The 13,488-nt window shown below is 41.0% G+C and overlaps 1 long non-coding RNA gene across 6 annotated transcripts in view; it reads left to right on the top strand.

Annotated features, from left to right (window-relative positions):
- LOC122862371 overlaps nucleotides 1–13,488 on the top strand; it is a 91,390-nt gene that overhangs the window by 38,870 nt on the left and 39,032 nt on the right. Inside the window, exons 1-2 of one of the 6 annotated variants that reach the window (XR_006374684.1) lie at nucleotides 10,314–10,666; nucleotides 10,836–11,068. The exons of the other annotated variants lie outside the window; for them this stretch is intronic. This is a non-coding gene — a long non-coding RNA (uncharacterized LOC122862371). Of the gene's footprint in view, nucleotides 1–10,313; nucleotides 10,667–10,835; nucleotides 11,069–13,488 lie in introns of those variants that run through there. 6 annotated transcript variants of the gene reach the window in all.

Genomic DNA, 13,488 nt, shown 5'->3' on the forward strand with positions numbered 1-13,488 from the left:
CGATTAATTGTCCATAAGAGTAGCCACAGCATTGTTAGTGGTAAACCGCCAGCTGCTCTTGCTGATGTTGTTCCCATGAATCGCTCCAGCATGCCCATCCACTCGCTTCCCCTGCCCTTCTTCTCACACTGGGTGGGATGCGGCATCAATGCGAGGCATGGCTCATTTGGATAGCTTTGACACGTCACATCATTACAATCACGACCAAAGTTCAAAACAAACACCATCTTGGAAATGAAGTCTTTGGCCCCATCAGTGCCAATTTGCAGCGAAATAGAATAATAATAATGATGTTTTGGTTAAATGCGAGGTCGCAAAAATAGCAACAAAACAAGAGAGTGAGGGGTCAGCGTTTAAAGGAGATTTACTGTCCAATTCTCTCCTGACACGCCGGCCGCTAGAGGAGGGTTGTATTTAGAACGAAAGGCCAGCTTCCTTCTCTGACTTCCTGACCCGTGTTTCCTGAGGAACAATCTTTCTGTCTGTCCAGAGGGCTCATGGGAAGGAAGAGTTTGGTTTTCCACTCGTACATTAGGGGTCGCAAAGGAAGAGGCATAGGTCAAAGCCATCAAGCTATAGAAATGAGACGATGACCACATCTATATGATACACAATGCAGCACACTCAGTGTGCAGTGCAGTGATGGCAGATGATATGTATGTGCAGACACACTTAGGGAAGAAGTGCTTAGGGATGTAGAGAGGAATCTGGTGCTTGGTTGTGTCCAGTTACCCCCGGCTTAGCATGGCTCCACTAGGGACTGGACAGACCTGACCCTGGTCCAGGTGTCATGACCATGCGGCGGACGCTGAAATGAGATATTCCTCAGCTCCTCACTCAACACAGGAAAAAAATCAATGGGCTTTGTATAGCGTAGGAACAGTGAAAAGTATTCTCTCACCAAAAAATCCTGCCCCTGTCCCATCTGTCTCCAATCTCCAGCACTCCCAGACCTCACAACCAGCCCTGTGTGGTCACTCCTGGACTAGAATTACACAGTCCATGTGTCCGGCTCTGGACAATACACAAAACCAACCGCCCGTGTGACCCTGCCCACTTTTCTCACACTTTATCCCCGCAGATTTATTGAGTTTGGATGTGTCTTCTCGCTAGTTATTGATATTCCTCCAGATGCTGTTGACGAGGACGCACTTCTGACATGGTTGCATTTTGTGTTCGACAACAGCTCGCCTATCGTAAATGAGACTTTGGAAATTAGCTTTTGATGATGTGTGAATTGATGGGAGTGTGGTTTTGATTAAATTATGTTGAGTTGTGAAAATAGGATCAGTTGTTTGTGTGCCGTCCTCAGTCGACCCAGGGCATATGGTGATGTTAAATTCCTTCTTGTTGTAGGCGTGTGATGATTTATTGTGAAAAACTGTGCTTTTATTGTTACTGCAGCTCTAATTTAAACCTTTGTTAGTGTCTGTCTTTATTGCCAGTAGAATGCTACAAATTATAGTTATCTGCAGACTGCTTGATGAATACACCACTGCAGGACTTGTCTTTTTTGTTTCATGGTTTGTGATTTTTTTCCCATTACTACTCTCTATGTAGGTAGTAAACTTCTGGTTAGTGCTTATTATGGGGGCCCTGAGAGCTCAACTGCAACTTAAGAAAAAACAAATAGAAAAAACACAAAGAAATAGCTCAGCATTTAGAAAAAATGCTGCAAAGACATAAAACACAGGCAAGTTGAGAAACACATACACCAATTTGACAACAACATAAAGAAATGCACTGCAAATACAGAAAACACAGCTTGTCTGTATTTGGTTGTGTTTCTGTGTTTGTAGTGCATTTCTGTATTTAGTTGCATTTCTGTATTTGGTTGTGTTTTCTGTATTTGCAGCACATTTTCTTATGCTATATGCGCTTTGCACAGGGCGATGCTGTGTAGTACTGTGTGTTTGTACGTGTTTTCTTAACTTGCAGTGTGCTGAGCTCTCAGGGCCACCGTAGCTTATGGTTTATTAGGAGAAAGTGGGTAGTGTAGTTTAAAAAGCTGTAGGTGGGTGAAGTGGAGAACTCTGTGCTGTTAAATAGTTTGATATCTTGAGAGCTACAGGTGTTTCACCTTCAGCAGAAGGTTCTTCATCTTTAAACTGCACCTTTGCCGGTCCTCTTAAGATGAAAAGCTTGTGTAACGTCTGCTCTTTTCTTCTCTGTGACCCGCTGTGATTCCCAGAGAGTCACATGAGTTTGTGAAGTATATCCATCCTCACTTTAATGGAAAAGGATGAAGAAATGAGCAAAACTCAAGCTATGTGGAAACAAATCAAGGAGCCTATGGCAGAAAGATTTTCTCACAGGATATAGACAAAGGTTTAAACAGCATTTTATATTCTCAAAGGCGCCAGAATACATCACCATCTTACCTCTTTGATTGTAATTTTGCAAAAGCGCCCCCAATCACTCAAAGAAAACAACTCTGAGGGATTTTGTGTGATTGCCCACAGTCCAAACACAGCACAGCCCAAAATAGAGTTTGATGTCCAAGATGAGTCTAAGCTGCTTCTCTTTCTTCTGTTTTTGTAAACAAAACAACCCTCTGGGTCTTTGAGGCTGGTCCAGTCCAAATGCCCCCAACTGTTCCCACTCCGCCTCTCTTTCTCCTCTCCCTCTTTCAGACTGTCTTCTTCCCTGGCAGTGAAAGAAAGTGCAGCTGTGTGGAGTCCTTTGGGTTGAATGAGAAGAATCAGCCCATTTGGTTGACTTTCCTGGCCAAAGCTATAATTTTCTGCTGCCAGGGCCCAATATCCAGTCCAGAGCAGTTCCTGGGCTCCAGCCACTTGTATCCAACAGGACAATGGGGATTGTCCTACAGCCATATACCACACAGGGGTCCAATTGCCTGTCCGCCAAAATGTGGAAGCATGTATGGGTCCAGACCTAAACACTACCTTCTTAACAAGTCAATTAGTCCATTTGTGAGCCTTTGAAATTGCTAGATCTACTTGTTTCTGACACAAAAGCTACTTGTTTCAAGAATTATGAAAACCAAATGTCATTTTCTTCACGCTACTGCCGGATTATGTCTCATTTCAAGGTATTGACACTAATTTCAAGAAGAATTCCTCAAGCAAAACAAAATTAATGGAGAATAAGTGGAATTACTTCACCCCATTGGCATAGTTTTTCTCTTAATTTAAGAACAATGAGATCTGAAGGCTGAATATGAGATTAAATGACTTGTCAAGGCACATGTTTATTGTAATTTGATCAGTAACATGTGTGTCAGCAAGTGTGCCCATTTTGTGATACGAAGCTTTAAGAATCAAAAAACTGGTATGAATTATGCTTTGAGTTCGGTTTTAGCTTTTGTGAGTGGTTTAATGTCATTAGCATGCCCTCAGGAACATACACAGCACTGCTTGTGTATGTTTCCAGTAAGCACTATTAGTGTCACATCAGGCCCAAATGGCAGCCCATGTGACTATGTCAACCCAGGAGAGTACTCACATTATTGCTGTGTTGTGTGACAGCTGAATATGGAAACACTTTTTGCGCTTGTTAAATACTTACTGGTTTGCCTTTTTTTTTCTTGCCTTGCACTCTTATAGGTTCTACAAAGTCTAGTAAAATTGAATGGCTTTCCCAGAAATGAAAGTTTATTGTCCCCCTCAGCCCACCCGACTCGTAAATAATGGCACATTTACCAAAAATCCCAAGCCAACAGCCCCATACCATTACCAGTACCACTGTACTCCAAAAATGCTGCCAAAATACACCCAAACAATCCCCCTTTCTCCTTATTGAAACCTTCCAACTGTCTGTTAACAGTGTTTACGCCGACAGCATTTGGACGTTCAGTCCAAATGCTGTCGTTGGGAAGTGTGTACACCATTAAACTCCAGTCTTCATTTTTCACTTTCCTTATCATAATAAAGAGCTTTAAGTACTTTACCAGACATACACATGCACCATATGACTGGCTTTTTGCTGTTTGACTAAAAACTGTGTTGCACCAGCTACAGGATGTGCAAGTTTGATCCAAGGGTAATAAAACTCACTACAGGGTTTGCAGTTTGAAATGGATTTGTAATAAGTGACTCACAAAATGAGCGTTTGATGCTAATTACGCTTTTTTTTTTCAAGCTAGTGCTTTTCAAACTAGAAAAAAACTGGCTTATGTTCACACGTACACTTACAGACGGATGCGGTCAATTTCTATGTGAGACTCAAAGCGCAGTCGGCACAGTCCAATAAAATCAAATATATTATGAAGAGGAGGATAAAATGAGTTCCACATGAGCACCATCCCTACGGGGGAAACCTATTAATACGTTTAATATGGTGACCTCAATCATTTACCTTATTTCAATAAAATCTGACTTTCGGGCTGCGCAGACTTGGTCTGCACAGCTGTTTCCAGGCACCTTGGGAGTTCACCTTGACCTGCTTTGATCATCCACTAAACGTCCAAACAATCAAGCTTTAATGTTGTCTACTTAGTCTACTTTCTGAATGGAGAGACAGACTGGAACAGAGTTAACATGTGAGAAGCAAAGATAACAGCAGCTATGGAGACAAAGGGCTGATGTGTAGGTGGGACCTTGGTGGAGTACAGTACTGGAGCTTCCGGTGTGGGAAACTTTCTCGCTGCATGACTCACCATATGAGATGGGTGCACAATTAAAATACCAATACCATCTCAATAAACATGCTTTCCTCAACAAACTCTCATATGAATGAATGATGACATCAATATTGACCCACAGTTTACTCCTTTGGTGCTTACATTAGAAACTGTGACATTAGGCTAATATCACACCCCTGAGTAAAGTTCAACAGCTTGTCATTTTATGATTACGTCTTGTCTGATGTGTCTTAATCGACTGGAGCCGGAGGCTGTTGTATTTTTGTCTAACAGTCCCCACACAGGATATGAGTCTGTCCTGGTGACAAGCCTCTGAATAAACAGCTTCCATCACATTGCTGTCATCTGAGATTAAAACTGCCTTCTGCTATCACAAGAATCTTCTGAATAAATAAGGGTTGAATGCTTTAACACGATTAGAGGATGAAAAGTTGTGAAATAACAATGTTTCTGAAGTCAGAGAGAGAGAGAGAGAGAGGCATAGAGTGGGTATTTGTAGAGCTCTGTATTCAGTCATGATTTATCTCCACTGAGGTAATATCAACGTTGGCGCCCTGAAAATGTCTTTGCTTCAACAAGATGCCTTGAGCCGGATAAGAGGGCCTAAATCTCCCAGTTCAGCAGCATGATGGATGAAAGTGTTCTGTCTTGTTTATGCAACCTGACACAAGGCATCTGCTGGCCTATGGAGCACTCACTTCATGCTGTAACAACCCTTCCTCTCCCTATTAGACAGTCAAACAGGGATTATCAAGGTATTTCAGATGTAGGAGATACAGTGGAGGGTATAGGAAAATTACTGATACTCAAGGACATTAAATTAATTCTGTCTTTTTGGAAACATTATCTGCACTTAGTAGGCATTCTACATATTAGCAGAGAACAACACCTATGTTAAATCTAATATTTAACTGTCTTTAATTTAATCTGGCTAAAATTAGGAATTTGAATAGTTTGAAGATAGAGTTCATATTTGATCTTCAATTACAGCACATTACAACTTTCAACAAAGGACTCACACTTGACATTTGTGATTCTGAGTGTAATGTCTTGACAACTATTGGATAGATTGTCATGAAATTTGGTCCAAACAGTCATGTCGCCCTCAGGATGAATCCTAATGACTTTGGTGATTCCTTGACTTTTCATCTAGCACTATCATCAGTTAAAAATATTAATTTGTCCAATACTTTGCTTAATTTGCAAAACTGACATTCCCATTTACCTCAGCTACTTTGTGTTTAGTGCTAATTTGCAAATGTCATGTCATCTTAGCTTAGCATGTTAGCATGCTATGGTGAAGGTCTCTGATGGTGGACATTCCACTTGTTAAACATCAGCATGTTAGCATTGCCATTGTGAGCATGTTTGCATGTGAACATTAGCATTTAGCATGGCTGTAGTCTCCTTACAATAAAAATAAACCATCTCCTTTTTAAGACGGCAAAACAGGGATTATCAAGATATTTCAAATGCAGGAGACACAGTTCAGGGTATAGGAAAAGTACTGCTAGCTAAAAGACTTTAAAATTCATTGGATCTTTTTGGAAACATCTGCACTGGATTTTTGACTATTAGCTTTAAGGAACACCTAACTTAAATCTAATATGTGGCTAAAATTAGGAATGGCATAGTTGAACAGTTTGTAGGCAGAGTTTCAGATCATATCTGATCTTATAGTCATAGTACAGTAAACCTTTCAACAAAGGACTGACCTGAATTTATTATCTGCCTTCATGCCACATATATATATATTTTATCACATATATCTTAGCAAACAAACACCTCGCTAAAAGACATTACATTTTTAGTGATGAAGTAGCTTGCTCAACCACAGATAAATCTGTCATGGTATTGTGGATCTTCACAGTAAATTCCGGACTGTGCAGATATAGTAAAATGTTTCATTAAATATTATAGTATACTCTATTATTCAGCTGTAACATTTAGGGTTTATTGTTCAGATTATGAAATCCTATCTATTAATCCCCTGATCATTTTTCTTGATGAAGAAAATAAATTCCCAGCCAACTACTTTAAGTTTTATGGTGTCAAGATTCTGTTATGAAGTCTAGGCAAATTTCCTATTTTCCAGTATGTCAAGCAGGAGAGAGTGGACGCAACCAAGGTGAAACGTTTGGCAAACTAGCACAGATGTGGATAGATGTGCTAAAACTGCAGCTTTTAATGGTCTGAATTGCTTCAACGGAGCCAAATCATGTAACGAAACCCAACCAGCATTCACTGTTTATGCTTATGCCAACAGAGTGGTTTTTGTCTTTTTCAGTTTAGACAAATAAATAATACATATGGAAAAATCTGCCAAAACAATGTGCTCTCGGACATGCTGTAATCATGTAATGTACCATGAACGTCATAGCACGAGGCAGTGATGGAGTGTATTTACTCTTGTGCGGGCTTGCTGTGTTTTTGAGTTGTGCTCCGTATGTGAAGAAGCTGTCGACTGCTGCTTCAATATGTCTTCCATCTGTCTTTGTCGTATGACTACCTTAAGCATAGTCTCCCATTCAATTTTTTCTCCTCTTTCACCCTCAGTCCAGCTCCTTTTTTAAAACATCCATTACTGCAGGACACAAATCCCCTCAAACAAACACCTACTTGCATAGACTTCTGCTAACAGTATTTAAATGGAAAAACAACAAGAGACAAAGAAATAAAGACAGCTGAAGAAAGACAGAAGCAGAGGGATGCAGAGGGAGGGAGGCAGAGACAGGTCTAGCACCAGTATAGAGAGAAAGTGCGGAGTCATACTGTAGGAATGCTGGAGGGGGGGGATTGCTGGCGTGACTGCCCCATTTTTCACAGCCATAATCAGAGCCAGCTGTCAGTGAGAGGGCCCATAAGATGGAGGGGGGGAGGGGAGTAGGGAGGATTGGAGGGGGAGGACGAGGGATAGGGAGGGGAGGGAAGGAGTGGGAGTACTGGGTTTTTGGAAGAAGTTAGAAGGCGAGAGGGGAGGGGGAAGGCAAGGAATAAGAAGGAGAAGTTGGTTGAGATTGAGTTTTCGTGATGTTAATTTATTTCCTCTCCATGTGTCACCAGGTCAAAGAGTCGTGTAAAAGAAAATATGTGTAAAGAATCGTGTGTATAAAAACCACTCTGGTTGTGTGGACGTGCATGCATGATAACAGTAAAAAAGGAGGAGGGGATCAGACTGTGGCCTTAGCTCGGGCTGGCTGCAGTCTAAGCCAGGTTGAAGGAGGATTGGGGGGGGTGGAGCTTCCTGCCTTCCTGCTGTTTCTGGGACCTCTGCAGTAAAGAATGGCAAAGCAGAAGCTCTTAAACACTCCATACAGTGTCTGTATGGAGTGTACAATCATATATAGAGCAGGGATATAAAGAACAAAGACTAAAAGCCACATAAAAAGTAATGAAATAATATTATGACTTGTAATTTTCAGATTTTCAGAGCATTTTCACAGATCAGGAACAGATGCATCTTTGACTAAGAATCAGCTTACAGTGAAGTTGTTGTATTTTGCACATCTGTGGTTGTGGTAATGCTGCTGCTACCAGTCATGCCAGTGCTGCTACAGCCCCACAGCTCTGAATGTAAACTCCTGGTGTGTTTATGTTTAGTCTACAGTCATACGGTACATCTTCCTTCCACTATATGTGAGGTTCTGTTACTTTTTGTCCTGTGACAAGTGTGTTCATCCTGTATCCTGTAATATGTCAACACCAATTGTAGGTCTAATTCATGAACTTGTTGCACCCTAATTGCATGAATCATGAAAAGAGATTATAAAGAGGAGAAATCCTGATAACCATTTCACTCATAAAACACCCTCAGCAAGAAAAACAAAACAAAAACTGTGGTGAATTATTGCGCAGCCATTTCCTGAAGTAGGTTAAGGCATTAAGGTTCATATACTGTGGCGAGATATTTTTATGACCTATCTCTTAGCCCGCACTCCCTTACAGTGACAGTGCCACATACTTTATATGACCCTCGGTAGTTTGATGGAAAAAGGCTCTAGTGGAAACGACTTGGCTTGTTGATTTTTGGGTGATTCATGGCTGTTAAAGAGGTGACCTCCTCGAAGTTAGAGTACCGACTGTTTACCTCAAAACCCCACACGCCTCCGACACACCGAGAGCACCCTCAAGACGTCCAAGAAATAGTGTCACTGGCTAATGAACTTTGCAGCCACTACACTGATCTCTTTCTTTCCTAAGTGGGTTAAAATAAATTGCCTTGTCGGTTGCATAAGTCTCTACTTGGACTGTAAGCTGCAGTTTTTGTTGGAGAACTGGTTCTTTTCAATGCAGAGGCCTCCTCACCTGTTAATGCTTTTAAAGATATGTCCCCTTTATATTATCATGATAAGCTGTCCCTGAAGCACAATAGAGGACTTGCCCAAGCAGAAAACTTTAGAAACATACATCTTGCTGTCTGACAAGCTATTTTAGGCCTCTAACAGAACTCCCCTTTCTGCCCACTTCCTGTGCTCAGATCTTGATGTAATGCAAGGTTGTGAAAACACAACAGACACAGAAATCAAAAGGGGCTCGAGGCAAAAATGCCCATGACAGTTTTTAAAAATGCCCACAGATGCCTGTGAAATGATGAGCAGGAAAAAGCCCACCGTAATGAGGTGGTCACTGTCATTTCAAGTATTCAGGTGAAAAGGTAATTTCTATCCCCTGTAGGCTGCCGTAGGTGAGTCTTTCCAGCGGTGTGTCCCAATTACATTCCAAATACTAACTGTGTTCAGTATATTCTAATTTAATGTTGTTTTTGCAGTTAGTATCCAACAAGTCAATTTACACTACATTTCCGTTTATAATAACAGGAAATGATATAAGACACGTGCCAACCATGGCTTGATTAACCTGCTATGGCAAAAGAGAACTGCTGGGTCCCTAATTAACCCCCAGTTCCTCCCCCTCTCTGCGCGGTGTGTCTAGTTATTCTATGCTTGGTCCCAGTTTTGTGTATGGTAATTTGATTGAACACAAATTCATGTAAGCTCGTAAATGAAACGATAGCCCTTTTTCACAGAAAACATTTTGACATGTCACAGTAGGAAAAGCACAGGTGTAAATAATAAAATGAATGATGGCTGAATTCCATTTAGCTTCTTGAGTTCCAGAGTCCAGGTATTGTCTGTGCTGACTCCTTGTCACTGTCATGGCTCACTGGGACAATTGAATAGATCAAAGACATCATTAATGTTATTAGTAATACCTGACGAGTCAAAATGGCGGCAGTGAAAAAGACCTATACAGTATTGAAACTAAATTTTGACACAGGGACCCTCTCCCAGACAGGACCTCAAGATCAGGTAATAAAGCAGGCCCCCTCCTCAAGGCCCTTAAGCTGATAGTGTGCTTTAATGCTGCACATTTCTAAACAAAATTTCAATTACACAAACCCTAAGACACAGTAAATGTAGGGTCACACTAGACTTTTGTCCTGCAAATTTTGGCTCCATCTCCTATTCACTTCTGTTGAAGCCAAATGAATTCAAGAGTGCATTTCCTCTTTCGGCGTGATTCACCTTTGTTCAACTTTGACGGTAGGGATGTGCATGGTCAGCCAATGAAAACACTGTTTACGGTGTGTTATCACCCATAGACTTCAAACTGCAGCGTCGCTATCAAACAAAGTTTGTGATCACTCTGCTCAGTATGAGTCAGAAACGTGAAATCACATTCTTTCAGGGCAACTTCGTTAATACGGCTGTACCTTGCGCCTGGAGCTAATCAGGGTCCTGGTGGTCTGGAGCCTCACAGGGCACTTTCCCTTTTTTCCTGGTTGGATATGACCCTGGCACCAGCAGAGATTAAATCAACTGTCATCTTGAAATGCCATAGAAAATTAAAATTCACAAAGAGAAAGCAAATTATTTTTATTTAACTTTATTTAGTTTTCTGAGATCTTTCTGGAGCTGTTTCACCACCAGTCATAATTCATTTTTTGTAGCTGTGAATTGCTTCTCCATTTCACATCTTTGAGTAACTTAATTTTATCACTACATCAAAATCTGCTTCGAGTTGGAGGTGGAAGATTGAATGAATGGGCAGCTATGTCGCTCTGTAAGGCCTGCAAGTTTCCAGTTGCGGAAAATAGCATAAACATATTTCAATTGAACATTGATTTGCCAATATGTAATGCATAATTTCATACCAATGAAACTTTTTCAGTGTATAAACTGTGCGTCCATTCAGCTCAGCTCCCTTTCACTCGGCCTATTTCTCTGCCCAGGAGTTGTTTATCAGTCTGGAAGCAAGTGGCCTGTAGCCTCTCTGAGTTGCAGCCAAGTCCAAAGTGGAACGAGTTCAAACTCCGGACTTTTGACTCTGACAGTGTGTCGACTCTGTCTCCATGTGGCCCGGCTGGTCCATTATCAGAACAAGAGGGGCACGCTGACCCTCACCAACCCTGATTTTGGGAAAGTGTGGCTATTAGTCATTACTCCATCGCCCACAGAACAAAAGGTGAGACCATGTCTGGGTTGGACGGTTTCTAAAAATCCTCTCAGATGGTGAAGGGTCATGTTGAATTAAAGGTTGTTTTGTTGACTTGTGATGTAACACAGACTGACAAAATGGACCTTTTTAGTGAATGTAGAGCTGTAGTTTTCTCTTTACATTCTTTGTTTGTTTTCTTTCTCTTTCAGTCTTGCTTATTGTCTTTTAATACACAAAGACAAAAACACACTCTGCACGCAACCTTTCGTCTTAACTTTTGAGCTCCAGTTACTTTTTCAGCGTATAGAGATTAAGTCCAAGCTGAGAGTGTCCCCTCTTATCAATTGATTAAGGCTGAAGATGATTTCCCCCCGTCTGCACCGCGGAGCTTCTTTGGTACTTTCCAGAGCACTTTCTCCTGTTTGGCAATCTGTTGCCTTGTTTACCGAGCTGCTAAATCCTGGCGACACCACAGACTGTGACTCACGCTGTGAACCCGGCAGTCGCTAGTTCAGGGTTCAGTTTACAAACAATGTTGCACAATGTGTCCTCTCTGCCCACGGTCACACTTGTCATTCTGATGTGCTTTTTGAGATCTGACTCTAAAGATCACTTTTATGTCTGTCATTTGCTGAATCACTGTAGTACATTTTCTCTGGCTATATTCATTTAAATTTGTGTCTTGACATGATCACATAATAAAGGTCACATTGAGTTTCATTCAAAAATGAGAGATCCATTGTTATAATATTGCAGCAGTGCTGCCAAAATGAATAATAATGAAGCACATGATTATGTTAATATTAAGGTTATGAGTCACTCAGTGCTGTTTCTCATGATAAACTCATGAGTATATTAGAAATATTGACTCATCTGATAAAATTAAAGTGGCAAATCTTTCCAAAATGGCCTGATCCTACAGTCAAGGTTAACAGAGGTTACTACAGGACATTTTCTTATCTGTAATGATCAGGTTATGACTAATAGGCTGTAGGTTAGACATTAATTTATTTATTCATTTATCCTCACACAGTTAAAGGTGTTTGTTTCAGTACAATGGCCAAGAATTAACACCAAGTACTAAGAAATCTTCAGCGAAGCATTGGGAAAGAACATTAAATAGGGGTTGATGATAAATGACGAATGATAAATGAGGATTAGAGATCACTTGCAGATTTGAACCAGTTCATGTTAGGCAAGTGTCAGTTTTTTCTGTGAACATAACACATGCAGTGCTCACTATCAGCTTTGTGCCACTGCAGGAACTTATGTCACTTCCTTTCTTATCTTATTGATGTGGAAAGAGGAAGCCCCCTTACTTTCCCCAGACCTACTTATCACAGGACCACAGAAAGTGTGGTAATGCTGTTTCAGAGCTGAAATTACCTGGATTTTTCACCTTGTAATCACTGAGAAAATGTTAAAATTAAGCTAATTTCCAGACTCATCACTGTCACATATAGCACATATGTGTAAGGCCATGTTTTTTGGCGTGCTGTGGTGTTGCAGCACCTGTGTGCAGACATATCTGACAGGATGTTGGGGGTTGTTCTGTGTGTATCCTTTTGCAGGCATCCGTACCGCCCACCAGGCTTTTCTGTACATTGTACTGTATGAGTAAAAGTTGTGTTGCAGACTGTATGGAACATGCAGAGGAGGCGAAAAGCGCTCCACTCTTTGATGCCTCTGTATACATTTGAAGGCATGAGGCCTCGCACCGCTCAGCCGCTTAACTCTTTCATGCCCACACAAGAATAAGTTAGTAGCAAGAACAACAACAACCTCCTCCATTTGGAAAGTCCCCCCATTTATTTAATCACTTTTTTATGCTTCATTATCATTTCCATGATGTCCATGGATCATCATTCGGACCAAAGATCTTGTTATGTAGGTCAGAGAGTTTGTTGTTCTGCAAGATGTTATAGCAGTGGCGGCCTTGAGTACGCCTGTTCATCACTGCATCAAGGTGAGAAGTTGAACCACTGGAGGTTAGCAAAGGGGGTCAAATTAGCCTTTAAGGTTAGGTTATGGTTAGGGTTAATCAATTAAAGATCGTTAATTGTTGGACTGTGCCGGGATGTGAACTCCAGCGTTCTGCATGAAAGTTGAAAGTACACCGTCCACCACCCCAACGTCCATACCCTGACTTTCCACCTCACTACATATAGGGCTACTTCCTGCATTGATACTAAACGTTTTAATCAGATGAAAATCACAGCTGGCAGAATCCAACATCTTTATATAATAATATAATAATAATGTCTTTAATTATATGTTACTTTGACCCTAAAAATCTTTTACTTTTCAACCAAAATTAGCCCAGTTTCAACCTAGAAGCCTACACGTCTTTGACCTGCACATCACCAAATCCGTTTCTACTTTATTTACACATTCTGTATGTTATTAAAAAGGCCATGATCATAGCTGAATTCCAACCATTTTACCAT

Source organism: Siniperca chuatsi, linkage group LG15, assembly GCF_020085105.1.
Source record: "Siniperca chuatsi isolate FFG_IHB_CAS linkage group LG15, ASM2008510v1, whole genome shotgun sequence".
Classification (NCBI taxonomy): domain Eukaryota; kingdom Metazoa; phylum Chordata; class Actinopteri; order Centrarchiformes; family Sinipercidae; genus Siniperca; species Siniperca chuatsi.